Source organism: Mauremys reevesii, linkage group 14 (assembly GCF_016161935.1).
Source record: "Mauremys reevesii isolate NIE-2019 linkage group 14, ASM1616193v1, whole genome shotgun sequence".
NCBI classification, from domain to species: domain Eukaryota; kingdom Metazoa; phylum Chordata; order Testudines; family Geoemydidae; genus Mauremys; species Mauremys reevesii.
In genome coordinates this window covers 3,154,633-3,167,883 of record NC_052636.1, presented here as the reverse complement: position 1 = coordinate 3,167,883, position 13,251 = coordinate 3,154,633, and the positions used below count along the sequence as shown (strand labels likewise).

General features: G+C 48.6%; 1 pseudogene; it reads left to right on the top strand.

Annotated features, from left to right (window-relative positions):
* Positions 1-13,251, top strand: part of LOC120381400 — a 236,616-nt pseudogene that overhangs the window by 52,001 nt on the left and 171,364 nt on the right.

The following is a 13,251-nucleotide window of genomic DNA, read 5'->3' as shown; positions in this document are numbered from 1 at the left end:
AGGATCTGGGATTTCACCGAGTATCTGGTGATCTGGGCTGGACCCCAGAGGGGGACACATTGAAGGAACTCAAGGGTTAAGGTGGCTGCTGTAGCTCAGAGGCGGGTCCTTGAGTTCCAGCAGGCTGGTGAGTTTGGTCACTAACATCCAGCTGCCAAATGCAAAACTCCCTCTTCCTTGTGGCAGGTGGCAACAAGGAGACTCACAGCCCTCAGCACCCTGAGAGGGTCACAATGTGTCTCTATGTTGATCCACCTGTCAAATTCACACAGGGAAAGCGCCCGATAGCACAAAACTCTGCCCTATGAAATCATGGAACATGTGCTCTTCGCTCTGTGAAAGCATGTAAAGAATCCAAGCGCTGGAGGACAGGGTTTGGGTCCAGAGTGACCTAGACAAATTGGAGGATTGGGCCAAAAGAAATCTGAGGAGGTTCAACAAGGAGAAGTGCAGAGTCCTGCACTTAGGAGGGAAGAATCCCAGGCACTGCCACAGACTGGGGACTGACTGAGTGAGGGGGGTTTCATAGCAGCCTTCAACTACCTGAAAGAGCAGCAGTGTGGGCTTTCTCCTGGCCACTTTTGCTGGGCTGGGCAGGCGTCCTGGAGGCCTTTCTAGAGAGAATTGGGAACTGAGTTAGGAAAACCAATGTGAAAACCAGAACCTCAGGTTTAGACTCATTTATTTATAATATTAAATCTTCAATTCTAGTGTCACAATCAATACAATTGCTTCAGCCTGATAGTTGCCCAAAGAGAAACTTAACATCTCTCCAAGGAGTGGAGAGAAAACACTTTTCAGAGTCCAAGAGAGACAAGGCGGGTGAGGGTAAGAGCTTGCAGAGGACCAACCTCTGTTGGTGAAAGAGACAAGCTGTGGAGCTAACCCAGCACCCTTCTTCAGTTCTGTGTAGCCTGGAAGGTCGTCTCCTCCATAACCAGCCGTTAGAACATAAGAACAGCCACACTGAGTCAGACCAGTTCATCTCACCCACTCTCCCGAAAGTGGCCAATGCCCGGCGCCCCAGAGGACCCCTGGGACCAACATGGATACAACACCACCACAAACAAGGTTAAAAGTCAATGCACAGGGAAGAAGGATCTTGTGTTTCATTCCTTATGTCCTAGTCCCATCATGTGGCCATTTCCTTTTCTTCCTTTCTGTTAAAAGCTTTGGTGTTTTGCACAGAAACATTATTTCCCCAGGAGAGACCCAGGAGTGGGGGCTGCATTCCTGTGCCAAACAGTCACTGGAAGGGGGCAGACAAAGGCCTTTAGGACGAGGCGTCCGTCACTGTCAAAAGATCATCTCCCTCCTGCAGGTCACTGGCAGCCTGAATTTGTTCCTTATCCTCCCAGAGTCTGGGGGCTGGAATCAGCACTACCCAGCCCCTCCGTACGTAGCAGGAACAAACACAAACCTGGTCTTTAAAACAAGCTGTCCCCTTCCTTCTCAGGGAAGAGTTTTCTATGATTGAAGTTGAGCTTCAGTTCCCCTCTCCTAGGGCTGGGGCTGGTGTGGGGCCAGCTCCCAATGAGCTCTGTTTTCACCTTTACCCCCTTTCAGTCACTCTGGGATGGTAACTCTGCTCTCAGCTGTCAGGCAGCTTCCAGCCCATCCACCCTGCTCACTAACTCTGTGGTCATGTGTCACTCCCTCTGCCAGCACTCACAGCTTGCAGAAAAACTACTCCTGCCAGCTGCATTGGTGGTATAGTGGTGTGTGTAGGTGCTTTCCAAGCAATTGATCTGGGTTTGGTTCCCAGCCAATGCAATAATGGCTTTTCTCTTTTGTTGTTTCCTCATCTGGAAGTGGTTTAATTTCAGTCACATTGTGTTACAATCACATTATCTATAGAATGAGACAATAAATGCGTCAAAGTCCAGCAGGTCATGCAGGTGCTGTGGTATGGCCCCTTTCTGAGGGCCTGGAACACCCATTGCACATCTTCCTCTCTCCACTGTTGAAGAGCAGAGCTAATTTTGATTCCCTTAGGAGTCCATCTAGAGGCTGCTAAGCTGAATTCATGTTGGCCCAGTAGCCAGCACTGGGGCTCCCCTACTAAGAGCTAAAATCACTAAAAGAGCTGAACTTACTGAGCTGAGATCACTGAGTGCTGTATTAACTAGTGGGGGAGCCTGAAGATCTCTCGCTAAGCGGCTGGCAGAGTTGAGCAGTTGGCAGCGTGTTGTAGCAGCCCATGGAACAGAGCGGAGTGGAGCAGTTTGCGGGGATGGCTGGAGCGGCTCATGGGTCGGCTGGAGGAGCGTCACAGCTGGTGGAGTTGAGCTGGTTGGGGTGAAGGATGCAGCAGTACGACACGGTGAGTTGGAGCAGTTTGACCTGTCCCACGTAAGGTGCCCATTAACACCCTGTGTGTCTCCCCACTCCATCTCCACCCGTGCTGGGGGGTAAAACTCTGCAGATAATCTTTTGAACTCGGGGGTGGCACTGACCAGAGACTTTCGGGTTGTTGGACTTTGGGGTGATTGGACTTAAGACCCTAAGGGGGAAAGGACATTGCCAAACATACTTGGAGATGGGTTTTTGTTGCGTATGGTTTGTGTTATAATCCTATTTGTGGTGTTTCTCCAATGTGATGCCGCAGTGTTTCCCTCCTTTATTAAAAGGATTTTGCTACACTCAGATGCCGTGCTTGCGAGGGAAGTATTGCCTCCTAGAGGCACCCGAAGTGGTATGTAATTGTCCCAGGTCACTGGGTGGGGCTCGAGCCGGTTTGCATTGTGTTGTTGAAACGGAACCCTGGATACTGAACCCAGCCCTTGATGCTGCCAACTCAGAGGGGCAGAAGGGTTACATTTATATTAAACACCTACTATACATAATAAAATAAATCTGACAGAAACAAAACCTAGGAAAAGTTTATTCTTTCTGCGTCTTATTTAAAGTTTTACAGTAATCTCTTGCTTCAGAATGCCTCAGGAGTCACCCATACTGTTTGCAATAGGATTCAGCATGTGGCTTGGCAGCTGACTCTTTACTGATTCCTGAACAGCTGGTAGCTCAATATTAATCTGAGATAGATCCTATATGCAGAAGCACAACTCTGTATATATAGGGAGGGGGGGATTATTGACCTTTGTGTATATGTAATAGTTTTTGGTGTTTGTAAGACAAGGTATAATAAAGAACTGTGGAAAAGTTCCTGTTTGGTGTGAGAGATGTTACCTATACCTAAATGCACTCCTTCCCACTCCCAGCCCTATGCATGCTGGCTTGGGAATATCACTACTGTAGTGTCAGCTTTTAAGAGAGCTTCACATGCAGAGCCGTCACTAGGGATTTTTGCACACAAGGCAAGGAACAGAGGCAGCATGTCTGGCTCTTCCCTATTGGAGGGAAGGATCCACCAACGAATTTCTGCAAAAGAGTCGTATGTGCCGCCCCTCTCCATTGATCACCACCAGTGGCAATTCGGCAACAGGTCCCCAGTCCCTCTCAGAGGAAGGACTTGCTGCCGAATTGCCGCTGAAGGAGAGACTTTCTGAGCCCCTCCCTTTCCGTGCCCGAGGCAAGTGCCTCACTCACCTTGCCCTCGTTACGGCAATGTTCACATGCACCACGTCTAGTATTACGGTAAGTTAAAACAAGCTACAGTACATTGGGACATTAATGCTCTATTACAGTGTTTGCATTAGCATATTAAAAGCTATAGCACTGAACAGACGAGTTAGGGCCGGCTTTAGAAAGTTTGGGGCCCACCCAATTCAAACATTTTCAGCAGGGCCCCAGCAGGATGACTTAAAAGAAAAAAAAAGGTTAAAGAAACAGCCTTTCCTTTCTTAGCAACCGGTTCCCTATAAAAAGTTCTGATGTAAGGGATGTGCCAGAGTATGTATTTTTGGTACCAATAGGGTTACCATATGTCCATATTTAAAAATTCCTCCCGGACAGCAATTTAAGAACCAAAAAGTCTGACATGTCTGGGAAAATGCGGCTGTATGTTAAACCTACCTACAGTTATTTTTTAAAAAGTTGGGACGGAACTAGAAAAGAGCTCCATTTCACATGTGTGGGTCCCGCCACTCCCTGGGAGTGTGCTAGGGTGACCACATGTCCCAATTTTATAGAGACAGTCCCAATTTTGGGGTGATTTTCTTATATAGGATCCTAGTAACCTCCACTCCCTCCTTTATTAAAAGGATTTTGCTACATTCGGACTCTGTGCTTGTGAGTGGGGAAGTATTGCCTCCTAGAGGCGCCCAGGGGGGTGGTATGTAATTGTCCCAGGTCACTGGGTGGGGGCTCGAGCCAGTTTTGCATTGTGTTATTGAAACGGAACCCCTGGAGACTGAACCCAGCCCTTGATGCTGCCAACTCAGAGGGCAGAAGGGTTACACCCCATCCGGATTTTCACACTTGCTGTCTGGTCACCCTAGGGTGTGCACATGTGTGGGTACCAGCTGCTCTCTTCTCCCATCATTGGCGCAGGTGTGCAGGGTTACTGCCCAGGGAATTGCAAGGCACCAGGGACATGGGGCTGGCTGCAGGCAGGACAAGGGGTGCAGCAATGGCTGGAGACAGGGGTGGGTGGGGTGGGGTGGGCTGGCTGGCTTCAAGCAGGGCCATAGGGGTGCGGCAGGGGTGGGCTGGAGATAGGGCAGGGGGTGCGGGTACAGGGGGTACAGACCACCTGGTATGGTAAGTGCTCCCTCCTCCTCCTCCCTCCCCCACCAGGGGCTCCCCTGTTTCCACAGCCCTGGCCATGTACACAGCTGCCGGAGCCCTGGGGAGGTGTCAGGGCTCCAGTGGCTATTTAAAGGGCTGGGATGATAGACGCAATGGGAGCCCCGGACTGTTTAAGTAGCCCACAGATCCCCACAGCCCTACCCCAGGGCTCCAGCAGTGTGGCTGTGGTGGCAATTTAAAGGGCCCCAGGCCCTTTAAATTGTCCCCTGAGAAGCCAGGCCACCCCGGTACAGTGCATCAACTCTTGCCAATACACCGAACCGGGGCTTGGGCACGGGACCCTCTTAGGGGCAGGGCCCGATTCAGGGGAATTGGTTGAATTGCCCTAAATCCGGCCCTGCCAGTATATCCAGGACATTACTAGCACACTTTTCCCCCACCAATACCTAGTAGTTGCACTGTCATCTCCCATAGCTACTTAAGTTGCAGCTTTATTGTTAAAACTAAATTGGGAAGAAAGACGACTGATTCAGAACTTGTTTAATGGTTACTTTCTTGCTAAAGGGTGTAGTGGGGTGTAGACTTGGAGAGATGAAGGTTTCTATGATGTAGGCAAGATCAAGTATTTTATCCAAAACCAGAATACGAATGGTGCTGGTCTTCTTGGTGTCTGACCTTGAACTATTGTCAAAAGCTTGAGGGTGACCCTTCTCCTTCCTCATATTTTGGTTGAGGATTCCATTGATAAAGGGATTGGCCTCAAATACCTGGTTGTAGGACTCTTCCACGGTGTAGTTTTCATCTTGGGTTGCCCGGTCCTAATTATATTAAAGCATGTACTTTAGTCTTTGTAATTATCTGTTATAACTCAGTAGCTTTTTATGAAGGCAGGAGTAAAATAAAAGTAGCTGCAATAGTTTCATACTTAAATAACACTGAAAATGTACATAATTTAAATCAGACTCCTAATCTTAATTTTTGCTTAATAAATAAATCCATAAGAAAACTATGTTGGGAAACTGCTATAGGGAAGTGCACTTCTCCTTTATAGGTCATAAGGGATCCTATCTGTCTGAAACTGGCTGCTATTTCTTTCTTTGATCTGCAGAATGACTGATGCTTTTCAGACATCAGTTGTGGGTACAGAAGGGTTTCATTGCATCTTCTCTCTTGGCACCAGCTACTGTTCTCCCTTCTTGTTGTATTGATAGTGGGTGGGTGTGTCTCACCTTTCTTTAAAATCACATATGCTAGGGACAGTCTTGTCCTCTTCTCCTCTCCTGATGTCACTGTAGATGCAGGCAGTGCAAAGTGTACTACAGTCATATAGTATCTCAAATGCAAAGCTGCATTTCAATGATCTGAGGTTTGAAGAACAATGTGGAACTCGCTGTTTTACGGGATGTCTCGATTTCATTCCTGTAGTAACATAACTGGTGATAGGAAAGCAGGGAGAGAGAGAGGTGTGTGCTCTGCAAGGCTGCTGGCAGAGAAGTGAAAATTTACATACTTCTAAATTTAATCCAGAGACTCTCAGGTTTTTCTGCAGTTTCATACCGGAGCTCTGAGCAGTCATACTGCTCTCTTACATACAACGCAACTCCCCCACCTTTTCTGCCCTGCCTGTCCTTCCTGAACAGTTTATATCCATCCATGACAGTACTCCAATCATGTGAGTTATCCCACCAAGTCTCTGTTATTCCAATTACATCATAATTCCCTGACTGTGCCAGGACTTCTAGTTCTCCCTGCTTGTTCCCCAGGCTTCTTGCATTTGTGTATAGGCACTTAAAATAACTTGCTGATTGTCCCGCTTTCTCGGTCTGAGACAGGAGTCCTCCCCTCTTGCAGTCTCCTGCTTGTGCTTCCTCCCGGTATCCCACTTCCCCACTTACCTCGGGGCTTTGGTCTCCTTCCCCCGGTCAACCTAGTTTAAAGCCCTCCCCACTAGGTTAGCCAGCCTGCTTGCAAAGATGCTCTTCCCTCTCTTCGTGAGGTGGAGCCCGTCTCTGCCTAGCAATCCTTCTTCTTGGAAGACCATCCCATTGTCAAAGAATCCAAACCCTTCTCTCCGACACCATCTGCGTAGTCATTTGTTGAAGGCTCTTACCTTCTAAACAGGGACGGCTGTTTTCTAGTAAAATCACTACAAGGGAAGGAGAAAACTCAAAAGAGGTTCCTCCTGACGCTCACGTCCGTGAACCTGAATACTCTCTCAGTCCTCAAAGAGAGACCTGGAGAAGGAGACTTGCTGAAGCAAAGCCACAGGGGTCTCTGAGGTTTCCCTGGCCCCTCGCCCCTGTCCTGCCTGGCTGATGTCAGCATCTCTCTGTGAGGTCACCACCTCCCCACCACTTTTCACCAATAGTCTGAGGTCCTGAAAAAGGCCTTTGTGATGTCACTGCCACACCCCTCCCTTGCTGTGCCAATGTCCTGCCCCTGGCCAGGCACTTTGGAGGTTTGAGCTACTCCCTGTGGATCACCCCACTCAAGCTGACTAGACAGGAAAACATCAGACGCTGCTCCCAATGCTACACTCAGTTTTCAGAAATTAGTCGACTTTATGGCCAGAAGAGACCATTAGAGCATCTAATCTGACCCCCTGCATATCACAGGCCTCCTGTATGACACAAGAGCTACTTTGGGGGCAAACACATTCCAGAAAGGCATCTAGTCTTCATGAAATGACATCAGGAGATGGCGAATCCACCACTTTCCTTGGTAGCTTGTTCCTGCGGTCAATTATCCTCGCTGTTGAATATTTGTGCCTTTGTTGTAATATGAATTTGTCTCTTTTCACCTTCCAGCCATTGGGTCTTGTTAGGCCTTTCTCTGCTAGATTCAAGAGCCCTTTAATACCCAATCTTTTCTCTCCATTAATGCACTTCAACACTTCAGTGAAGTCACCTTTCAATCTTCTTTTGATAAGCTGGACAGGTTGAGCTCTTTCACTAGCTCACTAGAAGGTATTTTTCTGCAGCCCTCAGGACATTTGGTGGCTCTTTGCTGCCCCAGCTCCAGTTTTACAACATCTTTTTCAAATGAGGACACCAAAACTGGAGGCAGTATTCCAGTATCAGTCTCACTGATGCCATGTCACGTCCTGTGACGTTACTGACATAATCTGTAACTGTATAGATCACCATTGCGACCGCTGTTCTATATTTGCAGACAATATTGTAGAAAGGTTGTCGTGTAAGGGGGTCTATGGAGAGGTTCTGATTGGCTGATTATAATGATGCTATCTCTAGATGTGTATCATTTTTGTAGTTGATGTTATAAGTATTGGCTCTGTTCTGTCCATATTTCAAACTTGTGCTCTGCTTCTGGGGAACACCCCAGATAAGTTTGTGTCAGTTCTGCCTAGCCTGCTTGATGGCCCATTAAGGACCATCAGCTACACAATCGACCCACTGAGAGAAGGCAGATACGAGGTATGAAGCGCAGAGTCCGGTTCCTCCAGGGAGAGAAGGACGTCTTTCTTCTTTCCTTCCTCAACAGCCCCCTTCCTGGGAGCCCTTTGCTGGGGTCTGGGTGGGAACAGCCGTTTCTGAGGATTAATTTCACACCATATTTGGTGTTGATATATAGATTTTACAGCCAGACTAGATCAGTAGGTACCTCTGCTCTGACCTGATTCAGAACAGAGTCCAGAGAATTTTACCCAGTGACTCCTACATCCACCCCAAGATCTTCTGGCTGAACGAGGAGGGTTCATTCAGAAAGTCATCGTGTTTGGGTGTAAAGGTGTGAAATGATGAGGAAATTGCCCCTCTTTCAAGTTTAAATGTTGTAACTTCTACATCTAGACAGGGTGGCCAACCTGAGCCTGACAAGGAGCCAGAATTTCCCAGCGTAACTGCCAAACGTGCACCTTTGTATGCAACTACTGAGTCAATTGTGAGCCTCCCCATCATTGTCCTTTGCTCTTAACCCTGAGGCTATTGCCCCATCATTGGGGCCATTTCCCGCCTCTCTTTCATACAGAAGCACAATTTTCTTTGCACAGACACAGGAACAGCAAGATCTTTCTCTGTCCCTTGTGCAAAGCATGGAAACAATGGACAAGCAGGGGGCTCTGGGCACATCCAGCCCTGGCCGTGAGATGTTCCTCCTCTTTCTTTATGCTGCTGCTGCTATTTCATGGATTGTCTGGGATGGGGAAAAAGCTGAGTTCATTCCAGGTGGAGGGAAAAGAACCTGAAAATCTCAGGACCCAACCCTGCTACCAGGATCACTGAGGTGCTGGGAATCTGCCTGGGAAAGGGACTGTGTGAATTGTCAAGGTGGGGAATGAATAACAATCTACAACAAGATCCACCTCATTAAGCACTGACATAGGCTAATCCTGCTGGCAATAGAAGGGAAACTGGGAGCCATTCTTTGCTGTCCAGCCATGGAAATAGTGACCCAATTGCACCGCAGTGAATGTGCTGGGGAAATCTGGACTTCACAGGCGGGTGGAAATAGCAGATCCTAGAAATACCTGGCGCTTCCCACACCACTGCTGCCACCAGGGCCTCACAGCATCCCCACCATGACCTTGCAGCAGGGGACTGCAGCACCCCAACCCAATGCAGGGAGATGGCTGAGTGTATCTCTGCACCCTGAGACCAGGGCACCCACTCTCTCTGCCCCACACATAGAATCTGGCCCTGCTGAAAAGTGACCCTATGAATAAGTCACCTCCAGGAGAGCAGGATTGGTCCTCAGAGAGGGAATGGGCTTCTCATGAAGCTTATAGGTCACTGGATGCTCTGGAAACAGGAGGGCTCTGAGTGTAACCCATAGCAAACACAACCTGCTAGGGGATGTAGCTCAGTAGTTGAGCACATGCTTTGCATATATAAGGCCCTGGGTTCAATCCCCAGCATCTCCATGAGCCTTTTTTTCACCCTGCTGCTTTGCTCATGCCCAGAGGGGATGTGGCCCACCAGTCTCCCTGCACCAGTTTCAGTCCTGCTCAGTGAGGGGCAAGTGACACTTGCATGGAAGGTCAGGGGGGGGGTTCTGCTCCTAAGTCACCTCGGTACGTTTAAGATTCCCACCCACTGTGCTGCTTGGGACAATGGTAGATGAGAAGGGTGAATCCTCCAGCACTGGAGGGAAAGGTCCCATCTGCACAGCCTGAGAGGCAAGGAAACAGAGGGGCAGTCAGTGCTCAGGGAGGAGAGAGGTCAGTGATTTACTCCCAGCAGGGGACATTGTCTTTTTGAGTATCAGAGGGGTGGCTGTGTTAGTCTGGAGCTGTAAAAGGCGACAGAATCCTGTGGCGCCTTCTAGACTAACAGACGTATTGGCGCATGAGCTTTCATGGGTGAATCCCCACTTCGTCAGATGAATGGAGTGGGAATTCTGTGCCTGGCTAGCCAACTACAAAAGCAGTTTCTCCTCCCTTGGTGATCACATCTCAACTGCTAGAAGAGGATCTCATCCTCCCTGATTGAACTAACCTTGTTATCTCTTGACTGGTTCTTGCCTGCATACTTATACCTGCCCCTGCAAATTTCCACTACATTCATCTGACGAAGTGGGATTCACCCACGGAAGCTTATGCTCCAATACGTCTGTTAGTCTGTAAGGTGCCACAGGACTCTGTCTTTTTGAGGCGAGTGCTGCTGGCTTGAGATGGTGCTGACGATGGATAGAAAAAAGGCTGGAGTCAATGGCAGATGGGACCACAGAAGGGGAAGGGGAATGGCAGCCCCACAGAAGGTCCTCCGTGCTCAGATGCCCCCAGTTATTGCACCCCGGCCTGTCCTAGACAGAGAAAAGACACCGAGGGACCCAGCCCCCCTACAGTGATCCCATGGACAAGAACCTAGTTAGGAGTGGGGTAAAGGTTCCCTCTGGCCAAAGGGGAGCTGAAATCCCTCCGTGTCCTGGAATTTAAGCAATGAAAGCTTCAAACCCTGCATGGGTGTGGGCTGAGGTGCATCAGCAGAAGGTTGGGCTGGACAGGGGTGGCAGGTTTGTATAATTTTTGGTGGTGCCCAGAATGGGACCAAGTCCTGCCCCACCTGCCACACACACCTGTGTAAGGCTCTGGGAAGGAGTTTGGTTGTGGGAGGGAGAGGGGTTGGGCTCTGGGAGAGTTTGGGTGCAGGGTCTGGGCTCAGTCAGGGGGTTGTGGTGAAGGAGGCAGTGTGGGGGACAGGCTCTTGGAGGGAGTTTGGGTGCAGGTGTGGGGTCTGGGCTGGGGCAGGGGGTTGCAGGAGAGGGTGAGGGGTGCAGCATTTACCTCAGGCATCTCCCGAAAGCCCCTAAGCTGGAGGGCCGGGGGCGTCTCTGCGCACCGCTGCCCGCAGACTCCACCCCTGCAGCTCCCATTGCCACAGTTGGCAGTTGGGGCGGGGGCAGCATGTGGAGACCTCCCACCACCACCACAGTTGTTCTTCTCACAGCTGGCTGATGGGGGGCAGCAGGGGATCTCCCAAATCTGTAGGAATCTCTCTGTGCCCCACTGTTAGTTCTCCATCCTGTCTCCCCCTAACAACATGCACCACTCTCCTCCCCATTATCAATGTTTTAGAGAGACCCCTCCCTCCCTTTATGGGATACAGACTCTGTGACAGAGACTGACTGGGGCTCCTCTCTGCATGGCCCCAGTGGGGAAGGAAAGAGACTGGGGGAGGGGGAGAAGATGGGCAGAAGGAGTCTAATGGGGCAAAGCCAGAATAGAGGAGATTTTCTTCCTGTTAAAATGTACTGGAGTCTCATCGCTGAAAAGCCACATCTTGAGTTAAGTTTGAACCAGCAGCCTTTCAATTACCAGGCAAAGGTGTGAACCACAGAGACTGATAACTGCCTGCTTCCCAAATGTGTTTAAAAACATCTTCAGGGTGCAACTGGTTAGTGCAGAGGGGCTATCTGTTGGGGTTATGAGTTCAAGCTTTCTCTCAAGCCCTTGTTTCTCTTACCTGTGTGGTTTGTTTTGCCTAATTCATACACAAAGTGCTATACTAGAAAAAGGAGAGTAAGTTCTAAAATGTAGAGGTGGGTGCATACTTTAGAAACATCGCCCCTGTGCTGCCATTAGTTCCAGTAGACTGTTCACTGGAAGGGCAAATTGATTTCTTTGCTGCTGAGAAAGATGCCAGGACAGGTCTGTGGGCACCAGATCTCTCTGCTTCTTCCAGCTCCTTCCCTGCCCCAGTCACTGCTGTAGGAGGGTCCTATATGCACTGAGCCTAAACATTTTCCTGGGCCTTCTTAGCATAGTTGGCAGCATGTCAGTCTCATACTCAGTAGGTCCTGAGCTCACACCTCAGAAAAGACAATGGTTTTCTGCTCCCTGCTTCAGATTTTCTAAAGGAAATCAGAGAAAAGAAGCTATAGGAGAGTGGTTCCTAGACACTCTAACACACACAGATTTTTCTAAGGCATTAACTTTTCCTTCTCTGTGGAGTTTGTATTCTCCATAGAGCAAAATAAAACAAAAACATGCAAGTCTAAGACTAATACAGTATGAAACTCACTACAGATAAAATCTCACCCTCAGAGATCTTCCAACAAGCTTTTTTGCAGACTAGACTTATTTCTTGTCTGGGCCCAATCTTTGCACCTGGTATAGTCCTTGTTCCAGCTCAGGTGGTAGCTAGGGGATTTCTCATGACTGCAGCCACCTTTCTTCTGTTCCACCCCCTTATACAGCTTTGGTACAAGGCAGGAATCTTTTGTCTCGCTCCTGGGGAAAAGCCCCAGGTTTAAGATGGATTCCTGTACCAGGTGACATGGTCACATGCCCTGTGAGACCCCAAGCCTTCATTGTTCCTGGCCTGACTCACAGATGGTGCAGGACAGAGCCATCTCCAGTCAATTGTCCTGGTTAATGGGAGCCATCAAGAGTCCAAACCACTGTTAATGGCCCACACTTTGCATCATTACAACAGGACCTCAGAGTTATAGCTCATATTTCTAGCTTCAGATACAGGAATGATCGGTTCATACAAATAGGCTGAACACACACAGTAGATAATAAGTTTTGTAATGATACTGCACAAGAGACCTTTTGCATGAAGCATGTTCCAGTTACATTATATTCACACTCATTAGCATATTTTCATAAAATCATCAACATCAAAGCAGGGAAAGGGTTTTACTGCGGCACCTGGGAGCAGTTGAGTTTCATGTGCAGGCTCTGCTATGAATTCCTCCAGGTTTCCCATAAGCACACAGGGCCCTTAGCGGGTACTCTCGACACAGGAATGGCCCAGATACAATGAAGTGATGGGAATTGCATTTTCCTTTTTAATTTTTGAATTTCCAATGACATTTCTGTTTGTGATTTCGTTTTGCTTCGTATAACTGTGTTTTCTCAGGGACTTGATATTTACCAGGCTAACTAACAGCTAATAACAGGAGACTTCCAAGCAGGGCGTGGGCGAGCGGAAAAGAACTGTAAGAGATGCTGGTTTTCAACCTTGTGTTAGATAAGAATAGAATGCAGATTGTAGCAGAAATTGCTGAGAGAAGTAAGCTATCAGAAAGGAATATGTACAAACAAAATGCAGTTGTTGCTCCTCAGTGTATGTCGCAAAAGGTATAAATGCTTGCCTTAATTGTTTATCTAACCGAGACCTACCTTGGAAGGGGAAACTC